Source organism: Protopterus annectens, chromosome 2.part1 (assembly GCF_019279795.1).
Source record: "Protopterus annectens isolate FY-2018-M chromosome 2.part1, PAN1.0, whole genome shotgun sequence".
Lineage (NCBI taxonomy): Eukaryota > Metazoa > Chordata > Ceratodontiformes > Protopteridae > Protopterus > Protopterus annectens.
The window spans coordinates 1572577962-1572602178 of NC_056729.1; the positions used below are offsets into that span (position 1 = coordinate 1572577962).

Consider the following 24217-nt stretch of genomic DNA (forward strand, 5'->3'; position numbering starts at 1 on the left):
TATTGACACGGAGGTCATTTCAAGCCTAGCTGTTACATCCTAATGTCATACCATAGATAATCTAGTCAATACCCAGGAGTGTATTTAGTAATGACTGCCCATGCCCAGGAGGGTTGTGGGCACTATTCCCCAGTATGATTTTACAGAGTGCCATGCACTCATCCAGGTAACCTGAAGTGTTCTGCTTCACATGAATTGGCAGCCTATTCCAAAGACATGGGAGACAAATCTGTCCCTTCTCCACACCCTATTCAAGTCACAGGCCATATTTATATCCCTGGAATTAGTAGCTCTATTTCAATTTGATTTACAGATGTGCAGCAAATTCATTAGGTTCGGGTTGGAGATTGCTCTGTAACCCAGGCATAAGTCTTCCCTTACAGAGCAATCTCTGACCCAAACCTAATGAATTTACTGCACATCCATAAATCAAACCAAAGACAAGCATCTGGATAATTTCTCCTTGAGCCTCCACTGAAAATGGGCTCTGTCCCATTTGCACTTTACCAGTAAACACATGTTAAATAAATAAAAAGAAATAAAAAAATGGGACGAGAGCTATTACTATTATGCCTTTCAGTATACAGGCCCTCTGCCATTAGTGTAACACACCCAGCAACAAGATGTGCAACTGTTACCAGTTATGTTTTACAGAACCTGCATTTATCTGTTCCTCCCACATGCTCATTGGACTTTGTAAACCAGTGTGTATATAGTACACTGTCCCGGACTTTCATCTTTAGGTTTAAATTTACCTCTCCTTAACCATTCCTGTGCCAGATCTTGATCAACATGAGGTTGTTCCAAGAGTTTTCTGTACTTGCCAATATATGTATGCCTTTTCCACATTTCTTGCCTTCTCACCTGATCCTTCTCCTTATATTCTTTCTTTTGTCTTTTGGCACATTCAATTGCTGCCTGATTTTGGTCTACTTTTGGTTTAGTTTCCATTCCCACTTTATACTGATATGCTTCTGCTAAACTAAGCAAAGAAGTCATCTTAGATTTGTTTTCTTCATGTTTCAAAACTTTCCCTATGTTTTGATCTGATAAGGTCAGCAGATATATATGCAGTCCTACGACTGCAGATTTGTACACGTAATCAGTTTCGAGGAGGCCCATACCTCCTTCAGAACAAGGAATATATAATCTGGGTGTAGACTTGTTGTTGTATCTTTCGGCTTTTCCTGGTTAGGGATTGCCACAGCGGAACTCTGATCCACTAATGATTGGCAGTAGTTTTTTACGTGCCAAGTTGCCGGCCCTGACGCACAACCTTCAATGAAGGTACGCCCATTCACGCATGTCTCCACACAGAAGACGCTCTAGCTGAGAATCAAACAGGACAATGTCTTACTGTGAGGCGACAATGCTACCGCAGCATCACCACCGCAGTATAACCTGGGTGTACATTTTTATATATCATTTGATAAGTGTGAGGCATTTTTCTTGCTTTTCTGTCCAACTGATCCAGTATCTTTTGGGGCCATTCAATTTCCCCAAAACTGTGAGTTAGAACAAGAAGAGCAAACTGATTTATAGCTTGGACTTTGTTCCTAGATGTCAATGTTGTTTTCAGCATTAATTTTAGTCTTCTAAAATATTCCTTACTGAGTTTTATTCACATTTGTTCATTGTTTACTGTTCGTCATTCATCAATTCCCAAATATGTATATATTCCATCCTGCTCAAGTTTCTTCATATCACATTCCCATCCCAGACTGATATTTATTTTGTGCCGCAGCTTTCCTGCTTTAAATATTACTTTTGCATGTTTATCAAGAGCAAATGACATTCTTATATCATCTGAGAAACTTTTGACCACTTCCAGTTGTGCTTTCAGCTCCTCATCTGATGAACTATAAAGTTTTAAATCATCCACAAAAAAGAAAAGGAAAAGTCTTTGCACTTGTATTCTGAGAGCCAAATTGTAACTATGACCTTATCGTTTAAGGAGGCAGCTTAGTGGGTTAAGGGCAACAGAAAAGAGCACCAGTGAAGAAGAGTCACCCTGGACAATTCCCCTTTGAATTTGTATCCCTTGGCTAATAATCTGTCCTTTATCGTGGCTTAGCTACAAAGTGCTTTGTCATTGTTTCATAGTCACTGTAATGTAATTGATCAATGGAGGATGTATCTTACACATCTGTAAGCACTCTTTTATTCATGAATGTGGGATGCTATGAAATGCTTTTTGTAATCTATCCATGCCATACTTAGATTCCTCCCCTTTTTACAGTTCTCCATTATGTCTTTAACAAACAGATTATCCTTTGTTCCATTTGACTTTATTTTATTACTCTTTTGCTCTATTGCCATGATTGAGTTTTTTCTAAATTACTATAAACTCTGTCAACATCAGTTCCAGGGTATAGTTTATACATCAGCAGAAGGCAAGTTACTGGTCTATAATTTTTAGGATAGCTTGCAGGTTCACTCTTAGGGAGGAGTTTCATTTTTCCTGTTGTTAACCAGGTTGGTGCCTGTTCTGGGTATGCATTTAAGTAGTTCTTACTCAGGGCTAAATCATAGTGTAAATATGTTAATACGTTTAGCCAGAAGTTAGGTACTACATCTGGATGGGGTTTTTCCAGTCAGAAGTTTTTCTTAATTTTGTTTCAGTTTCTTTGGCCATTAATTCATCCCATTGCATATCCTGTACATTTGAACTTCTGACTGTTTCTTTTACTTCTTCTATCCATTCAGTGTCTTTATTATGTTCCGCAGGGTCTTCATAGATAGTTCTCCAACATGTGTCTATTTCTTGGGGGGGGGGTTTGTGGTGTTTCTATTCCTTTTGCTTTGTTTTCCCAATTTCTATAAAACATTTTTGTGTTATCAATGAATTGCTTGCTTTTCCTTACTATTTATCTGCATTTCTTCCAAGGATTTTCTGCCTGTCCTGGTAACTTTAGTTTATTATTTGCAGTAGTGTACGATAGATCCTGGTTTGTTCTTTTACTGCAAATTGCTTTTATCACATCTATCTTTCCAAGTATTTTTGTTAATCTGTTCCCTGTTCTATACTCTTCTAATTACTGCTTGTCTTAATTGCTTTATAGTACTCTAGTTGATACTTCCATGATGCCATTTGATTTCTTAACTTTCTTTCCCTTACTGCCTTCTATTTTTGTGGTAGGGCTTTATCTGCTATTAATTTAGTTGCACAGTAATATATCCTATTTACTTCTGTTATGTGATATTAATTTTTGTTAATAGTCTTGATTATTGCATTCATTTGTTTTATCAGACTTCTAAAATATTGCGTCTTATTGACTTTCTGTAATCTATTTCTTTCATCAGTCTTAATATGTCTGTCCATCTCTATTAAATCAAGCAACTCTTCCCCTAGATCATTTCCTTCTAAACTGATGGTACATTCTTTGTTCTCTGTTTGTTGTGGACATTCTACAGAAAGTTCCAGAACATCTTCCTGGGACGTATTCACTTCAGCTGCATTCTGCATCATCCATTGCTCTTTCATATGGGTACTCAATGATCTATCAGTCCTCAACATTGACTTGTCAGAGTTCCCACCATTTCATTTTCCTTCCCTTGCTGTGCATCTCCAACTGAACTTTTGTGCTGGTTTCCTACTGAAGTCCCCAGAGTATCTCCATGTGGCAACTGATCAGATGCTTCTTATTCCAACTGTTTTTCCTTAGTTTGGGGACCCACTATTCTATCATGCTGTGATGTTACCAGAGTTGGATTTTCTACACTAAATACGTCACTTCACAGGCAATCCATAACTTCAGTTTCTATTTCTTTAACTTCTCTATTACTAATCATCTTTTCTGATTTTCCCATTTGTTTTCTTATCTTTGCATGGTAAATTTTTCCATATCAGTGTGCCTTTGCCTGTATTTCTCTTCAAATACCTCTGGTGATGCTTTTTTTTGTATTTTTATAGTTTTGCCTTCTCCTTTGCATAACTATTGTATGATATTAAATTTCTTTTTATTTCCCATATCCATACTTCTTCAGATGTCTCCCACTCCACCTGGTTCTCCTTATTTTGGGGAGTCATTGTTCCATCATGCTGTGACCTGTGTTAGACTTTCTACACTACATCCTTCACTTTGCAGGTATTCCATAACTTCAGTTTCTATTTGTTTAACTTCTACTTTACTAGTATTATATTATACATTACACCTTTGTGATCCTATTTTTGTATACTGAAATTTTCCATATTTGGGTGGCTTTGCCTGTATTTCTCTTCAAATATCTTTGGAATTGCTTTTATTGTGCCGATTACATTTGGCTTTCTCCTTTGCATAAATATGACACCATATCAGGTCTCCCTTTTTTTCCTATGTCCATGCTTCTCTTTTAAACCTTTCCAAAATCTCTTGGTTTTGATATTTATATTTTCTCACTTGCTCAGTCACTTCTTTTTCCAAACAGCCCAAGGTTTCTCGGTCTATATAATATTTTTTATGAATATGTTGTACTAATGAACACATTTGCATTTGAAGCTTTTGACAGTTTTTCTTATGCAAGTATTTTTTCTTTCCTGTAATCTCTCTCTTAATATTTTGAATATCTTCTATTTGGAAATTCTTGTTTTTTTGCACAATAGTAACAACATGTAATTTCTTTCTTATCCACAATATTCTATTCTGTCATCTTTATGGCTCTTTTTTGGCCTGTCAGTTTTTGTGGGCTACTACTTCGTTCTACAAACGGGCCCATTCTCCCCCTGAGCCTGACCTAACCTCATTGTAGGAATGTTTCCGTGTCATAAGGATTCTGCACTTTCATTTTTTGCAGTCCTGGTATCAGTGCACCTACCATGATTGGGCACTTTTTTATCCTGGGACTTGTGCACCCAGCTGTCTCTTTTATTTTTGTAATGTACTTCTGTCCATGATACATGCTATATAAATGCAATATATAGCAATGTTGTCTTGGTGAGATGTAAAAACAGGGTCTACCTCATGAAGGTACTCACCAAGACTTGAGGATGAATACAATTTCAGCAGTGGTTACCTCCTTTGCTTGCTGATTTTATCATCTCTCCATCTGACCCCTTTACCCAGTATGATCACTGCAGTCCTCCAGCATCCGACTGTAACAAGTCTGCTATACATGTTCAATTACAAGTACCTGTGTGTTATTAGCTTATGACTGACTTGCTCATTGCCACTTCAAACAGCAGGCGCTCTACCTCTCAGTGGCCCCAATCCTAGTAAATCATATACACCTCCCACCACCAGACCCTAGCAAATTACATAGCACCCCCAAAACCTGAGCCACACCCCTAAACCTCCCTCTCATTCCCTAAACCCAAATTCCCTGATCACTCCCTAACAGTACCTTTCCTACATCTTCCTAAAGTTAAACACCTCTCTCTCTCTCTCTCTCTCCCTAAAATTAAATTCCCTAAATGATCTAGTTACTCCCTAACCCTAAACTCCCCTCCCACTCTCTAAACCTAAATTCCTCAGTCACTCCATAACCCTAAACTCCCCTCTTGTTCCCTAAACATAGGGTTAAATCAGGTATATATTACGAGAGTGAAAAGACGTTTACGCGAATACGTAATCATCGAACCGTATAACGCAAAGCGGATTTAGAGTGAAAGTTGAAAACCGCAAAAATGGAAATATCGAATTTCCATGGTTGGCCTGTCTGTGGATTAGCTGCATAAGGTAAGTATTGGATAGTTATGGAGTTTAGGAAAGGGTGCGCTTTAAGGTAAGTGATTAGATAAGTAATGTATGTTAGATTTAGTGTAGGGTTAGAGGTAGGGTTTTGTTAAATGTATGTGTGTAGGTTATTTATTTTGTTTGTGTATATTTTCATAGGGGAAATGTGCTGTAGTTACAGACCTTAGGGTTAGGGAGGGGTTAAGGATAGTGCATAGATAGTTTTGTATGTGGGGTTTAGTAGTGTTGGAGGTAGGGTTTTGTTAAATGTATGTATGTGGATTATTTGTTTTGTTTGGGTGTATGTCTGTAGGGGACGTGTGCGGTAGTTACGGACCTTAGGGTTAGGGAGAGGTTAAGGAAAGTGCATAGTTAGTTGTGTATGTGGAGTTTAGTGTCAGGTTAGAAGTAAGGTTTTGTGCTTTACTTTAGGTTAGAAGTAGGGTTTGGTTAGTGTATGTATGTGGTTTATTTATTTTATTTGGGTAGGTAGTATATAGGTAGTGGTGGGGTTGGCCGACTATGACAGTTTGATTTTTTCCCCCTGTTTAGTGCATTCGGGATTTTCACGTTTCACGGTATAGGGGTCGATATTTTGGTATTCGCTCATAGGGTTTTTCGCTTTCATAATAATGACCTGGTTAAACCCTTCAGGTCAGCCCGTAAACCTAGCAGCTAGACTCCCAACCCCTCACACTACTTTCCAAAGGCTGCTGCACTTACATTACTTGAACTGGGCTACATGTTCAAAAGACACCTTGCCCAGACACATAGTTGAGGTCAAATAAAAGAGGAAGTCTGTGTGGAATGAAAGACAGATAGGTTCCCGTCTGTGAGACTGGGTCCTCAAACAGCCAGGACTTGAACACTTGTAATAGACACTGTTTTAACACTACACAAGTCTTTTAATCACTCCTTCATTATGCATGAGCATTCATGATATAAACAGGATTGTTCAGTGCATTATATATTTGTGAATTCCCCTCAGTGTATTCACAGGTTAGCACTAGGCAATCAGTCTACAAGCCATGGTTAGTCTATCCAATAATCTATATTTAAAAGTTCCCTCTTACAACACAATATAGAACAGTGGAGAATTTGAGAATGGCCATTTCTTGGAACATTCTTAGTATATGCAAAGAAAATGCCACAGTTTCAGGTTATAATATCTAAATAAAATTCAGCTACAAAATTTAACATTTACCTAACCAAATCATAAAGCCATCTTTATAACCCAGTGAACCACCCTTGAGTGTAAAGACACAAATAAAGTGATGTAAGATACAAGTCAGCTCTGACTGGGGATTGCTGTTTTAATCAATTTAATGAATCTAATAATTCATTTTGCATAGTCTAACATGCCATCAACACATTCTCCCACTCAGCAGAGCACTGCATCATACAAAAAAACAAAATATATCAGAGGTACAAAAAAACACTGTTGGCAGTATTCATAGTTGCTTGTATAAACACAGTAGGGGCATTCCTGATGCGTATGCATGAGTGGAGCAAAAGCCTAAAAAATAATAAATTGCAAATAAAAAGTGTTGTAAAGCACAGTATACTAATGAGGTGGTTTTGTGTTTCATAGTCCAACATCCCTGTGGTACACATATCCATTGCTTGATATTGGAGTTGCAATCTGCAAACTTGTTTGTCCAAGTATGCACAAGCACTTCCTTGACATACAATTGAATTAATTCCCCCAACAGCTCCTTCATTAGTTTGTATTAAGTATGCACAAGCACTAAATTGAGACAGTAAATTATTTTGCCAGCAATTACTTTAGCAGTCTGACCATGCACACACAAGTACTTCACTGACACACAAATGAATCATTTCCGCCAAAGATCCCTTCAGTAACATTTCCAAGCATACACAAGCACCAAAATGAAATATTCACCCAAGTGACCCCTTCAGTAACATGCCCTGGTATACACAAGCACCAAACTGAAGCATTCATCCAGGCAAACTCTTCAGTAACATGTCTCGGTCTGCATAAGCGCTCAAACAAAACATTTCACCCAAGCAACCCCTTCAGTAATGTGTTCAGGTATGCACAGGCATGAATAAAAAACATTTCATCCAAGTGACCCCTTCAGTAACATGCCTTGGTATGCACAAGCACTAAAATAAAACATTTCACCCAAGCAACCCCTTCAGTAATGTGTTCAGGTATGCACAGGCATGAATAAAAAACATTTCATCCAAGTGACCCCTTCAGTAACATGCCTTGGTATGCACAAGCACTAAAATAAAACATATCACCCAAGCGACCCCTTCAGTAATATGTCCAGGTATGCACAAGCACCAGCTCAGCTACCCTCACATATCCATTTTCTGTCAGAAACCTGTTGCTTTCTGGCATAACTTCAGGGCAATTTACCCACTTTTTATGCAAATGAGCTTGTTATAGATTCATGTCTGTGAATCCAACTCATGCACATACGTGTAAACCTCAACAGTGTTGTACCGGTCCCCCTATTGATTATGTATTAATCATGTTACACATTTCCGATGGGAGCATGTTCACAAAAAAGTCCCCTGCACTTCTATAGTCATTCTGAAAGTCTGGGATTTGTATAACCTCGTAGAGCTGCTGTTTGTGGCTCACGCTAGGAATATCGGAAGCCCCGGACTATGAAAACTGCCCAATGTTTTTTCCTGTTTGACTATGATTAAGAACCATACCCTCACAACAGCAGATACATTCCTCAGTGAACAGTCACTTCAAGTTTCTTCAAACGTTCAGTATCATTAATAAGATGGGTCTATCTCATATGAGCGAATCGTAGAAATTGCAAACGCTCATAATATCAAACGCACCGGATCTTGAAGTGCTTTTTGTGAGATCGTGGTACAGTGAAGAATGGGATATTTGTCCTTTCCTCACTGTAGTGCAATCTCAGAGTTGGAATATATATTTAGCGGGGGTGGGGAGCACAGCCCCCGCAATAGGAAGTTAGAGGTCCGGTACATTCAATATTATGAGCTTTCGCAATTTGTGTGATTCGCTCATATAATATAGACCCAATAAAACATGCCAATTCATTATTTGTCAAGGCATTTACATTAAAAAAAATCTACTTTCAGAATTAAACCAGCTTTACAAGAACAACAGCAGCAGTGACCACCTGTCTGAAGTGCATACTGTTTTGTGTTTTGACAGAATAATCTCTTTTTTAAAACAAAGGATAAGCATTTTTTTAAATAATATATTAACCATATTTTTAAATAATATATTAACCATAATTACTTTATTTTGCATCTTGCATACCTCTCAACTGTCCAGATTTTCACAGAATGTCCAGATTTTTTATTTATATTTTTTGTCTGTTCGTCATAAAATGTTAGTTTTCTGGCCAATCACTGGCAAATCATTGAGGACTGAAGTCAAAAAATAATGACAGACATTTGAGTTATAGACTTCGTACCTTCAGAAAATTCATGCTAATGCAAAACTTGTTATTATATTAATGTTTTAAGTTTGTAAAAGCAATATTTGAAAATTGTCCCTATTTTTGGGCATTTGTCCCTCAATTATTTAAGGCTTTAAGCAGATTTCTTGCTCTAAGAGGTTGACAGGTATGCATCTCAGATATTTACTTCAGCCTAATTCATAGAAATTGAATGGTATCCTTGCAGCTGTGAAGCTCCATCTCTCCAGATAAGGAATCATTATTTTTCACACAGACACACAGGTGGGAAAACAAATGAAAACATTGCCATTTTTTCAGGTTTTCCATGCAGTAAAACAACATTAGTTTACCTGAAACTAAGCCATTACCAAAATAAGTTAAAATAGTATGTATTATAAGTAACACATGCACATACAAAATATAATTAGTATCTTATTATTATTTTTCATGATGACATAGTAAAGTCTGCAGATGCAAGGTATCTTACTGAGTAATTCAGGTAATGCTATTTAGAATGTATAGTGCTTTCCATTTTTCAAATGTAACTATTGGAAAAGGTCTCAGATAGTCGTATTGGCTGAATTACCTTGTCCTTATAGGAAATTAAATTTGCAGTGCACCAAACAATAACATTAACTTTTAACTCTGTGTATTGTAAAGTAAATATTTCTGTATAAAGTTAACAAGGACTATTAAGCTAGTTTACATTCTGGACACAAATACGTAGTTAAACTTCAACATGTGAAATTATGTCTTGTATTTTATTATTATTTAGAACAGAAGTATCTTTATACTTTTTTAAAAGCAGTTAGTTTTTCCATCTGAACATTTTTGATTGCCTGTTCAGAGAAATATGTCTCCATTTCATATCTTCACAGTTTGGTATTAATTTATTGTTCTTAAAATATCAGAGTCTCCTCAAATGAACTGAACGTTCTTGGGCTGTTTGTAAGAAGCAGTTTTAATCTGTTTGAAAATAAAATGCTGCCAAGCTCTCCTTTCTTTCTAAGTCTTTAATCAGCTCTTATTTTACTGTCCCATATTTTAATAGGTAGGTTTGTCTTAGCAGATCTTTAAAACCAGTTTCTTGTCCAAATAAATCTAGGGTGAGAATTGTACTTGGAGCGTGATTTCATCAGGTACATGTGTGCTATCTCTGAACTAGATGATATCCCTGCTGTATGTATGCTTTATTACTTGTGGTACTGAGGTAGTTAAAATGTTTACCATATTAGTTCATTACATTCCTTTAAGTGCGCCATAAACTCTTTATTTCTCTTTGCTCTGTTCTCTGAATTCATCAGTTTATCAGTTAACCTTGTTTTAATATAAATGCTGTTCTATCTGATTTTCTACCTCTTTAAGTTTACCATCCATATCATACAAGTTCTCAATTCATTTTGCACACTGAGGGGTGATTTGCATATATCCTATGTGCCTCTAATGCAAGAGGTTTAAGGAATCACACAGTGGAAACTCTAGCTTGGCTACATTTGTCTTGTAGTTTTTATTGATTGGTTTGTCTGTGTGACTTTTTAACTCACTGTTTTAGTTTGTTAGTTGGGATATTTTGCAGACACCCTAATGGTTATGGACATCAGCTGGTTATGACAACCCTGTGTTTCTAAAGGTTTCCAAACTCTCCTATTATGCTCTGCTCACGAGGCCATACATTTTTACTGATTGGAATTCAAAACTCAGAAATATGACATATTACACCATAGGTAATAAGGCCAGCTTTGTCTTAGGCCCTGTAGTCTGTAGAGTCACATTATCTGTAGATGGTCATGGAAATCCATCCTTTATCATTAATGAAATGTTTAGAATGCCACATCCGAGTCCAAGGCAACTAATATCTGCTGACACAACATCACATAGCCAAACTGAAGTCATTGAATATCATGAGCTATAGTACACCTTACTTCAAGGACTTGAATCCCACATTATAAATAGTTATTTATTTATTTATTTACATTTGTTAACCTGGTAGTGTCCAAATGGGTCAGAAACTCGTTTTCAGCTGAGACCCGGGGGGGGGGGGCCCAGAACACTATAAAAAATCGTTAAAGTATAGGTAAACAGTTACAGCAACTATCAAAAAGTATGTTTAAAAATGTGTTTCATGATCACAGAAATATTAGAAGGAATAGCTAGCTATACATTGTAATTAAAAATTAAAAACTTAAAAGTTAAAAATTAAGAACAAATATAAAAAATAAAAATAGGCAGTTAAGGTGTACATAATCCAAGAGGGGGAAAATGCAAGTAATGCAAGAAATGAGCAGAAAACAGGAAAATCATGAGAAATGTATTATCTGCAATGCAGATGTACCTTTATAACACTTAACAGGTGGCTAAAGAATTGGACAACATAGTGCAGGCATTAGTGAGGTAGTGACACAGTTGTGAAGCATATAGTCCAGGTACAATCATTGAGTATCATAAACTATGGGACTCTTTTGTTTTCATTCTCTAAGATAAGTTGTGGGGTGTAATATCCCACATTAAAATGTCACCAATAGAAAGTGCCAGAAAACCTGCAAGACACTTAGTATCAGCAATTCAGCCCTCCCTTTACATACATTCAAAGCATTACATTGCTTTTGTCCAAGATAAACAAAAAATGCCCATTTACTGTTTTTCATGTGGCTAAACAGCATCTGTTCTCCCTCCCATCAGAAATCCATCTTGGTAAGTCATAAATTCTTCCAGACACCAGCGACAGCAATCTGCATACCTTTTCAATGTCCAATGGTCTTTTAGAAAAAAAATTAGTTCATTGCACTCTCATTGTTTTCACAAACTCCAAGCAGACAAATCCTTCCTCACCTTCTATGATACCACCTAACTGCAAATGTCTCCTCCTCACTTTATCCACAAATAATGTTCTCGTTCAATATAAATTAATTGGCTACTTAATTCCATTTGAGTTGTGTTGTACAATCATCACTCGGTATTAGGAATACATCATGACATCATACTGCTCCTTCAGGAACTCATTGTCGGTTATTCCCAGATAACTCTTATCATTACAGATTAAAACCTTCAGTTAAAGCTTAACTGCTTCCAAGGCAATTCCATACCACATAACCATTTTCTGATTACTTCAGGTTCAGCATCAATAAGGTGCCTCCTTGCATTCAGTCTGTTCCTCATAAAACATCTGCTCTTCACTTTTCACCAGTTCTAAAAACATCCTTCCCGAGATGACAAACTCTTACACCTCTAGTACCAAAACAGCATTAACATTGACAATACACTTTTATGTGATATCCTCAACAGAGCACTTCATGGGAGAGACCAAGCTTTTGAAACCCTGTGCCATCTCCCCTGCTTTTAGTTTTCTTATTGCATGGCTCTTCCTCAGGATCATACATAAGTTAAACATCAGTATTTACTGAAAATCTGAAGAATAATCTGTGTGTTTTTATTCATCATCTACAGTCAATGTTCTTGATAGCTGACTTAAAGCTGACCTTAAATTTTTCACATATATTTGATCTGATGGTAAAGAATATAATCAGAACTATCCAACCTCAGAGTAGGACATATGGGTGACATAAAAGACCTGCAAAGTTAAGAGACCAAACAAATACTCCAAAATGTACTTTGGCAATCAATGTTGCCTTACCCCCCACAAAAGCAGTGACATTAGGATATAACAATTAGGGTTGCAGCCCCCCCACACAGGGGATGTTGGGGTCTTCATCACTATATAAAACAGCAACGACTTAATTTTGTTCTGTCCAATTTGTGTAGTCTTCATGGATTTTGACCACTTGGCTATTGTCCAGGTATTCTACATCCATCTAGCTTCATTACCAAGCAAATTAATAAAACAAGAAGGAAAGAGTGGCTTGTCTCATACAGACGTAGTCATGACGTTCAGGAAAGAGGGGAATAACATGAGGGGAATAAAGATGAAGGAAAGAAGGAAGGAATGGTATGTTGCATACAGACGTAGTCATGACCTTCATGAAAGAGGGAAGTGGCATGGATGAAATAAAGAGAAAACAAGGTTTATCAGTAAATCAAGGAACAAGTGAAATCAATAATGACTGAAGTAATGCCGAAGTTAAGCAAATAGGTATTCCAAAAAGACAACTAACACTGCTAGAACTTTCTGTGGGCAGATACTTGGGAAAGAGTGAGAAGCAGAAGTATAGTCAGAGTGATGAAAACTAGTCAATAAACCATTGGTATGCTGAATAAAGGTAATTTATCATGGAAAAACAAAGAAATGCAGATCAATTCACAAATGACATATTCACCACAGCTTAATACAGCTGACAGATTCACAGTGGGATATTGACATCAAACTTATCAGCCATAAAAATGTCAACAAAAAGCAAACAATATGTTACATCATAATAAATAGAAAGGGCCAATACACAACATAGAGCAGTAAATATTCCAACATTTTTGGAAGAAGGTTCTATCCTCCATTCCAATAAACTAAACCATGTAATTAACATGCATCAACAGACACACACACACACACACACACACACACACACACACACACACACACACAGACACACACACACACGCATACACATACACAATCACACTTTTTAATATTCATACTCCACCACAGGTACAATGTCAGACTCTGTGACCATCACCCAATCTATATGACTAGATAACTCACACATCCAGTTAAACAGCATAGTTATAAAACAACACTTAACCTTTCCAAGTTTAACCCAGAAATGTTCATTACTACACTATCATCTATCAAATGAAACTTCCTAAAAATCCTCCCTGTAGATGATGTTGTAATTGAATTCAATACAACTTTTCTAGATATCCTAAATAGCCTTGCACCTCCTAGAATGAAGAAGCTGAAAACAAATAATGCAATTTGGCTTTCCAAAAAGATAGGATGGAGGACAGAAATAAAAACATGGAAAGGATGGCAAAAATATAAAACACCTCAATATCTTGAAAACGTCAGAATCCTTGCACTCATACCAAAATGCAAATAAATGAAGACAAAAATTATACTGTAATAACTTTCAGAATAATACTAAACACAACCCTAAAAAAATGGACATCTATTAAACAAATCTTATTACATCCTGGCCAAAAATTCAACCCAAAACCCTCTCCTGATAACTTACCACTCACAACTGCAGAACAGTTCAACTTTTATTTTACAGATAGTATAGCATCTTTAACCAAGTATTCCTCAACATTTAATCCCAACCCTGTCCAACAGCCACATATCACCACATCCACTTTCACCTTCAAACCTGTGTCCACATCCTATATAAAACTAGTCTTAAACAAACTTTAACTGTGATCTTCTTCACCTGATGACCTTCCAAATGAGCACGTAAAAACAACAGCCAATAGCATTGTGTATCCTGTCTCAGTACTTATAAATAGGACAATCTAGGAATCCCACATTCCCTCACTCTGGAAAAAGTCACACATTATCCCTTTGCACAAAGAAGGAAATTCAACAAACATTAATAACTTTAGACCTATAGCAATCTTATCTCCCCTCACCAAAATACTTCAAAAATGTATTCAAAAACAATTGCTAGACTATCTCCTGCAGGAAGAACTCCTATCCCCTACATAATATGACTTCCATCCTTCCCATAGTACTAGCACTGCTCTTGTAACCTATATAGATACTGTCAATAAAGCTAGAGATAATGGAAAACTAGTATCTACCTTATTTCTGGACTTGTTCAAAGCCTTTGACACAGTTTATCACAGCAAACTTCTACTTCAAATATTCTCACTAGGTCTCTCTCAGCCCATCCTTCTGTGGTTCAAAGGCTACCTGTCCAGTAGGTATCAATCATTAAAATAGCACTCCACACTCTCTTTACATTCCAGTCACCTCCAGTGTACCACAAGGCTTTGTCCTTGGTCCCCTACTTTTTAACATTTTCACCAACACCCCTACACAACAGGCAGCCCTAATGCAATATGCAGATGATTCCACTCTCATTTGCACATCTGACAACATGGTACACATCTAAAAAGGTTACTTAGGAAGCTTTAACAGCCACTGAAATATGGATACGTAACTCTCAACTCAAGCTCAAACCAAAAAAACACCAAATTACTACTTTGTTTCCCAAATCCCTCTCTCATGAAAAAAAATAAAAGTCCTCTATCCCAATAATACAACTACTGAAGTCACTTCTCATTTGCAAACTATAAGGGGTGATAGTGGATGATAATCTTGGAATCGACCTGCATATGCAAAATTGCGTAAGAGCCAAAAACTTTCTCACCAACGGAACTAAAACTTCATTTACCACTATTTATCTCCTCCTGATTCTTCATTATGGCACTCCCATCATTACTAACCTCCAGGCTTCACAAAAAGTAAAACTTGAACAATGCTGTAACAAAGTTGTTAAATTTGCAGCAGATACTCCTTTCAGAACCCACCACTGTATAGCAGTGAAAAGCCTAAATTGGTTAGAACTGCAACATCAACTAACATATACACAACTTCTTATGACCTTTAATATTATCCAGCATCCATCTACGTGTCCAGCACTAAAAAACATTCTACACAACTATACTCCCAGTCAGTCATTGTGATCCAATGATAAAACCTCCTGTCTACAAACCTTGCATATCTGCTGGAGATTTTCTATACTCATACAAGGTTACTAAGGAGTAGAATTCCTAAATTGCATCCATCATTCTATACCCAACCTCACATCTTTCAAAACCACTCTGAAAGACTTCTTAGCTAAAATCTGGCTCTGTTCTTGCTCAGAAGCAGGATAAACTATATCCCTAAATGTGAGCAAGCACCTTTTCATTGCTTATGCCACCTTACTCTCCCTTCTTCACGTAGTTCCTTACTGCTATCTAATTCTCTTCCCTGACTTTCTCTCTAATTCTACCATAGACCTGTTTTTCCCCCTCACTACATATTGGAGTTCCTATTTGTATTAGACTAACTTACTTTTAATTTCTCTACAAACTGACTAAAATGTCTCTAAATATTAAACAATTTGCATTGATTCTTAACCAATGTTCTTATATTGTCTGATTTGTTATAATTATTTAAACTGCAGATGGTTTCTATTTTATTTTTGAAAATTGTAAAATTATTGTTCTTAAAATGTGTTGTAATAATCTGGAGCTTTTCTCCCCAGGCCTCCACTGAAAATGGGTTTCTACCCATCTGGACTTTCCTGGTAATTAAATGTCTGTAAATAAATAAATATTACTAGCCTACCTGTCATCATTTTCCATGGTTGTACTGTGATCCTCTGGTATCATTCAAACTCAGACTTATTTCGAAACACAATGGCTACATGGTGGGTTGACTGGTCCATTGGATCATTTTCAGCCATTACCTAATTGCAAAATAGAAAACAGAAATGCATTGCATATATTTACTGTAAACAAAACTGCAATGAAGGTATACTGTGGCTAATATAATAAAGACTGCACTTATTTACCTTTATCACCATTAAATGCACTTATGATATCAATAGAAAATAATAAAACTGTGCATCAGTTATTTGTATTTACCACAAAAGTATCCCTTTACTATCACTGTAACATTGTTTCGTTGCATATGCTGATTTGATACATTTACAGATTAACAATCTATTTCTTCACAATTCCTGCCAGTTATGAGACTAAATATTTAGAACCTCTCATGTCTTTACTTGGTATATGTAAATTCTAAGAAATCAGTGAGATTAATAGAAAATATTATTCCGCATCTCCACAGCATTTACCAGGTAGATGTAAATTCTATGAAATCAATAAGATTAATAAAAAATATTATTTTCTCATTGGAGAGGCTTACATTGGTCCTTAGTGGGAGCGTCATATCTTAACAACTGTTAACCTGGGTTCTTTCTACATCACCCAGACATTAGAATCTTCTCTTGAACAAGTTTCATTTTAAAAAAACATAGATAGAGCTAATTAAAGAATACTATATAGTACAATATGCTCCTTTGGGTGTATTGCTCTACACTCAAACATATGGTAATGATCTTAACACCAAAATATTCAAATGTGCTTAACAGTAGTCATATAGATAATTGTATGTTTACTCAGAAGCTCCTTCTCCTAGGTTATTGGTAAACAGGAAAAGTCCAGGACATGTTTATGGGCACTACCTATTAAAATAAATTAGCAACATCGTTCTTTGCAGAGAACTATGACTGACAAGAAAAGTTTCTATGACAACTTCATAGGTTCATAGGTGTTTACTAGGCTAATGACCACAAGGGCCTTTTTAAGCCTAGCCATGCATCCTAAATCTCTGGTTTGGATTCAAGCTTTCTACATAATTATTTATGCCATGGCAGTCCCACTCAGTCTCATCTGGATATAATGAAATGTAAATCAAAACCAGAATAATATTAAAGCACTCTTCCATGATGGTCAAACACAAAGGTGCCATAGGATTAATAAATTGGTTAATATCATTCTGGCTTTAGTTAGCACTTCATTACCTCCAGATGGAGATTTTCTTTTCTTTGTACTTGTATAGTTGATTCCTTGTCAGGGCCAGTCTTAGATGAAATGGAGCTATAGTTGGAGAATTAGTGCCATCTCCTATAGGTCCCCCACAGCACCACCCCAGTTCCTGTCATACACCAACAGCACCCCTCCACTCCCTAGAACCCCCATGATTCATTCCTTACTGCAGCTTCTACTTTCATAGATTTTATTTCCGTGTAATCTTTCTTTTCTCACATACAATGTAATTTCAGTTATTGGCTGGTTTACTGATCCATAAAGCTGCTCATTTCCCCAGAGCTGGGTGTGCAGTATAACAGCTAAACATAACAGTAAGGCACCATGTGTTCAGTTACGCAGGTTGTATTGTCCCTGTAGTATGTTTCTAATAAAACTTCTGGATCACATATTCTCAGACAATAAAAACAGAATCATCTAGCTGCCCCACAGCATATCAAATTATTACTTTTGGTGTATCCCTGTGGAGAAGCATATGTACTGTGCAGCCAGACACTGACATTCTTCTTCCTGAAGCACACTCAAATTATTCAAAATTCAGTTTAATACAATATCCTTCTACTTTTGATTTTCAGACAAATATACATTAATCTGCTTTCCTGATGCATTAGGTGAAATTTTACATGGTACTCAATAATTACACTTCAAGTACACAACATTTCCTGACTTGCTTATATTTCACTGAATCTGGCCTAATAAGCTACGCACTGACGGTCTTCATGACAAAACATTATTTTGAGCATCAGAGCTGCTGCCTGAGACTCCTTAATCTTAGGGAACAGATCACTTATTTAGAAATCAAATCCTCTTTATTGAAAAATAAAATATATTAAATAGATGTGAGCTTTCACCTTTGACAGGCCTGCATCAGATCTAAATCCAGTTTAAACGCCATTCAGTGTTTATTTGCTTTAACACACTTTATTGTTAATTCATTTGAGCCAGGGTCATACATGTGTGTCACTGGCTGTTTGGCCAGGCTGAAGTCGGATCAGACTCATTATTCTTCCCTGTTCTGCACATCTAGTCCTATTGGTAGCTAACAGGTTACAGCTTATGTGCTAGATCCCTATCCTATGTAGCTAGTGCCTAATACAAACACGTTACATAACTATTGTCACTGGCTGTGCACATCCATTATTACATCATCTTGTGTGATGTGATAAGTATATGTCATCAGACATATTTAAAATATGCAATAAGTACTGTCAAATACATTACAACTAGTCAAGTTATAACCCTTATGTATTATGCAGTTATAATCATGATGGCAGCAAGTCAGGACCTTGCTTGGAACTGTTTAGTAGTCCTTGTGAGTAGGTGCACATACCGTGTATTCTTTAACGTAAGTAATGTGCCACCTTTCCCATAAAAGAATAAATATAATTGTCTATTAATATATCAAATACAAGTCTGTTTCAAAAGCCATGCCATGTACTGTGTCTAAGATAACATACAGCATTCTAGGATGATGTATACTGCAAAAGTAATGGCAATGGTTAACAAGAGTAAACCCTAAGATGCACAAACCCCAACCTTGCCTGTCAACACCTCAACTAAAGGCATCCTCTGCCCATTGCATGCATGCCTAGTATAATGCAGACATGTTTTTCACTGGGGAACACTTATTGTACAGCTGCTGTTGCAGTGTTACAGCATGTTAGGGCTGTACAGCTGCTGTTGCAGTGTTACAGCATGTAAGGGCTGGGGATATAATTGTGCAACTTTTGTTACAGTGTTAGACCATGTAAAGGCTGGGGATATGCTTACTGTGCAACTGCTGTTACAGTGTTACAGCATGTAACAGCTGGGGATACACTTGTTGTACAGCTACTGTTACAGTGTTACAGCATGTAAAGGCTGGGGGCAGCAGTTATTCAGCCATGATGTTTTTTTTATTGTTGTAATGTAAAGAAATCCCTATACCCCTTTACACTCTCGGCCGCTAGTTGAAAAAATGTATTACAAAAATGTGAAAAGGCAAATTAAATATGCAGGGAAGTTTATGGGGGTGGCAGCTTCCTTATATGCTGTAACAATAGCAGATCGCTATCCATTTTTTTCCCTTTTTTCTTGGGTTTTAATTTTTGTCAGCCTATGCAAAGAAAAAACAGAAATTTTTGTTGCAAACTCAAAAAACTCCAGCTTTACTCTGTCGCATATCGCATCGCATATGCACCACTTAAAGAAATCCCAATCCCTCTGAGCTACACGCTTTAGGGACCTAACCCTTGTCACCACAATAAACAGAATATGCTGGAGGGATAGATTCCTGTCCCAGAGACTTCCCATACTCTGGAACAAACTACCTACCTATCTATATCGAACAAAGCTCCTCATTAGCACTCTTCAAGAAAAATCTTAATGATTGGATGGGAGATAGGAAATTCACCCCGGGGATCACTTCTGTGGCTCTGCTTGACAGAGGCACAGGAAAATTATTTTCTTGGGTGGCAAAAGCCAGGGTACCATTTGGCTAGGCTTATATAGGCCCTAGGGCCAATAGCCTAGTACCTACCTATGAACCTATGAATCAATGCAAAGAACTTAACACTAATGTGAACTGTTATGGTGAAGTGCACAATACAAACTGAAAAAATATATTTATATAAAATTAAGCTGATACATCTTATAACAAAGATAAATCATTTCACATTTCACACTTGCTATATGCACATCAGTAAAAGAAAGGAACTCAGAACTAAATGACATGCATTTAAAGGTTGCATAAAACAGCACCCACTATATTATTCCTTAAAATCTTGCATCTAGCTAAAACATGGTACAGAATTTTATCTGGGGTGATCTGAATATGGAGAAGCTCCAGTGCATCATCCTGTTTAACCAACTTAGAGGTATGTTTGTTACTGATGTATATTGAGACACCTCCACCTTTAGCCCCTGTCTGTGCAGCTACTGGTCTAAAAGTGTGGAAGGCACTAAAACCTTGTTCTCTCTGTGGTTTTAAACCATGTCTGGGAAACTGCATAGATGTCTATATTCTCAAAGGTGGGGGGGCCTGGAGGGAGTGTATTTTTTTGTTTAGGCTCCTGGCATTGAGCAGTAACACCTTGAGGTTCAGTTGAGCTGATTTTGCTATGTTGGTAGCTTTGTTAATTTGGCATTGCCTAAAAAAGGCACTCTGGGCTAGAGAAAGTTTCAGCCAGTATCGAAAGCCGAAAGGGGACAGGTGCAGACCATCCCTGGCAAAGAAATGTGGTCTGATAATTATGTCCTCCCATGCTGACAAATATTGGATTCTTTTAGAATGACACCAGAAACTCATCCAGTTGTTAAAATCATTCATCTTTTGTTCATATTGTGGCATTATCCTCAGTGAAGAGAATATGCTGTTCACTGCAAGGTTCATACCAGTCTGAGACACATAGTCCAAAAGCTCCATAATGTCTCTCTTCATAGAGTCCAGGAAGGTACATCTCAAATCATTTACACCTATATAGACTGTCATGGAATCATACTGGTATCTGTGGTGTAATGACTTGAGTGTGTGCATAATTTGGCTGATCCTGGCTTCAGATAGGCAACTAACCAATATCTTCTCCTTGTTCAGCCTGGTTTCAGTATATATTATAACAGAGTTCCCTATGACTAGAATCTTTGGAAGTGTGTCTATTTGCCTTAAGGGATTTGTATTTGGGGCTTCACTGAGTGTGGCTGTATGTGTGGTGCAGGAGTGGCCTTAGGTCAATGGGTGCCCTAGGCAAAAGGACTCCATAGCACCCTACCACCACACCGCACAGTACCCATATCCTGGTCTACCTACACCAAATAAATACTGGAAAAGCACCCAAGGCTAGAGTGGTACCCTAGGCGGTCGGGTAGTTGGCCTATGCCTAAGGCCGGCTATGGTGTGGTGTTAGGTGTTGTTTTTGCTGGGTGCTTTTGGGTTTTCTGAGGAATAATTTTGCCACCAGGTAGTCTAGTAGATTTTTGTTGCTTAGGAAGATTGCATTAAAGTGCCTAACCATACTTTTTTCTGTGTGTGTGTGTTGTACGCTACATGTGCATGGTATTGTGTACATTGTTTTGACAACCTGATGTGTGCTGGTATGTGACAGTCTAGTCTCCAGTGACACTGTGTAAGTACACCTCTGGCATACTGCATCTGCTACTTTAAGGATTTAGTGGTTGTTGGTAAACATGAGGCAATTACTACACAGTGTCAGGATACATACTGCCGGTTTACAGCAGGCAATAAAGGGTGCTTTACTGAGGCAGACTAATAAGGTTGCTTTATATCTAAAGGTATGGTGTCCAGATTCAGGGATGTAAAATTTCCACTGTACTCTGCAGTCATTGAGTACAATTTAACACCCCTTCAATATTTACTTGTCCAAACACTTGTCACAACTGGAATGACCACAATTCTTCTTAGTAAAACAAAGGACCTAAATCATAAACATTATGCATTCCCTCACAAAGCCTTACTTTTTCTCAATATCATACAGCCTACTGAGCCATGAGTTGTGCTCAAATATAGATCCTCAACAGATCCAGACATATTTTTTGCAAATTTTCTTTTACAGTTTATATTTCACCATTACAATGTAATACTTATGTAACTGTCTGCAGTTTTTTGCACTGCATCTTACGTAATATTTTTTAAATGTAATTTATTCTTTGTTTATAATTTTCTATGCCTTAGTGACATGGTTCATGATTAAAAGATGTCTATGGCCTTACCCATTTAGGAAAGCATAAATAAATATGTGGATCTTGTGCACAGTACCTGGATGCATTAAAGGTAATTCTGTGGTTGATATGGACCACCTGATACTTCAGTGAGTGGTAACACTTCTAATGTCTGTCCCATTGGACCAGATGGGGCCTTAACAAGGATCATAGGTACAATCTAAGGTATCCACGACCTTAGGGAAGTATAAGATCTCACAGAGTACATGCATGGTATTGGTTGTCTATTCTTCCATCCTTGGGAACCAGATATGTCCTCCACATGCTGTAACATGATGTCAAGGAACTGCTTAATGATTCATGAGGCTGAGGCCTATAATATACCTAGTATGTCCCTGTTAGATCACAGTAAGGTGTCTGTAGCTGGAATGGGCAATGATACACACACCATTTGTCTACAGGAAGGGGTATACCTTGCATACCCTTCATTTCCACTTACAGATGGCACAGTGTGCCTATGTACTGTAGTATGCCCCTGCTGAGTTTGAAACAGTCAGTTAAATGCTGCTGTGTCAGGCCTGATGTGTGACTTGCTCCATGTACCTTCTGTTTTAGAGCAGGCAGTATTCATGTGCAACACTGCTAGAACTGGGCTCTATTGGTGGCTACCAACACATGCTGGTGAGCTACTGTTTTTGCTGTGACTAACATGGCATCTGTCGCTTACTCCATGAATCATACTGTTCTATGTAAGTGAGTGTGGGTTCGCAACATCACCATAAATCATAATGTTCCACCTAAGTGAGTGTGAGTGTGCAGAATCACCATAAATCATAATGTTTCATGTAAGTGAGTGAGTGTGGGTGTGCAGCATTACCATAAATCATAATGTTCCACGTAAGTGAGTGTGGGTGTGCAGCATCACTATAATTCATAATGTTCCACATAAGGGAGTGAGTGTGGGTGTGCATCATCACCATAAATCATAATGTTCCACATAAGTAAGTGAGTGTGGGTGTGCAGCATCACTATAATTCATAATGTTCCACATAAGTGAGTGTGGGTGTGCATCATCACCATAAATCATAATGTTCCACATAAGTAAGTGAGTGTGGGCGTGCAACATCACCATAAATCATAATGATCCATGTAACCCAGTTCGGGTTTGTGAAAGGCAGATCATGTCTACTGAACCTGATCGACTTCTTTGAGGCAGTCACCAAAGCCATAGACGAGGGTAAGGTGGTTCACACAGCCTATCTTGACCTCGCCATGGCTTTCAACACCATCCCCCATTCTGGAATTAATGCTAAACTCACTAAACTAGGTATAAATCCCTACGTCACAAGATGGGTTGCCAACTGGCTCACTGACAGAACCCACACTGTAAAAGTTGCAGACTCCAAACCTGACTTCAAACCAGCGACAAGTGGAGTACCACAGGGTTCAGTCCTGGGACCTCTCCTCTTTGATAGCTACTTCTCTGAAGTACAGGCTAACACAGAAGGCCTTTGACTAATAAAGTTCTCAGATGACTGTAAACTAGGAGCTATAGTCAAGTCCCCAAATGATGTGGACATCCTACAGAAAGGCCTCATTGAGACAGATGCCTGGTGTCAGAACCATGGCCTCAATCTCAATGCCAAAAAGTGCATTGTCATCCCCTTTGGTAAAACTCTGTACCCATGAACTACCACATACGCAGCAGTCTACTTAACACTGAATATGTGATAAGAGACCTTGGGACCAAGGTGGACAGTAGTCTCTCCTTTGATAATCACATTGCCACAGTAGTCAGGAAATCCTTCTACGTGGCACACCTCATCACAAAAGGGTTCTCATCCAGGAAAAAAGAGGTCATTGTTCCCCTCTACTCCACACTCATTAGACCCATTATAGAGTATAATGACCCTTTTGGAATGTACCTCACAAGACATTTTCAGCTGCTGGAAACGCTACAGAAGTACCTCACAAAGAGGATTACTGGCCTCAAACAGATACCCTACA

At 37.7% G+C, this 24217-nt stretch overlaps 1 protein-coding gene across 1 annotated transcript in view; it reads right to left on the minus strand.

The window, feature by feature from the left end:
* Nucleotides 1-16409, minus strand: part of GPR153 (G protein-coupled receptor 153) — a 939480-nt gene extending 923071 nt beyond the window's left edge. Inside the window, exon 1 of the mRNA XM_044063018.1 lies at nucleotides 16293-16409. The gene's annotated coding sequence lies outside the window, so the exon portion shown is untranslated. The remainder of the gene's footprint in view (nucleotides 1-16292) is intronic.
* Nucleotides 16410-24217: the final 7808 nt, after the last annotated feature.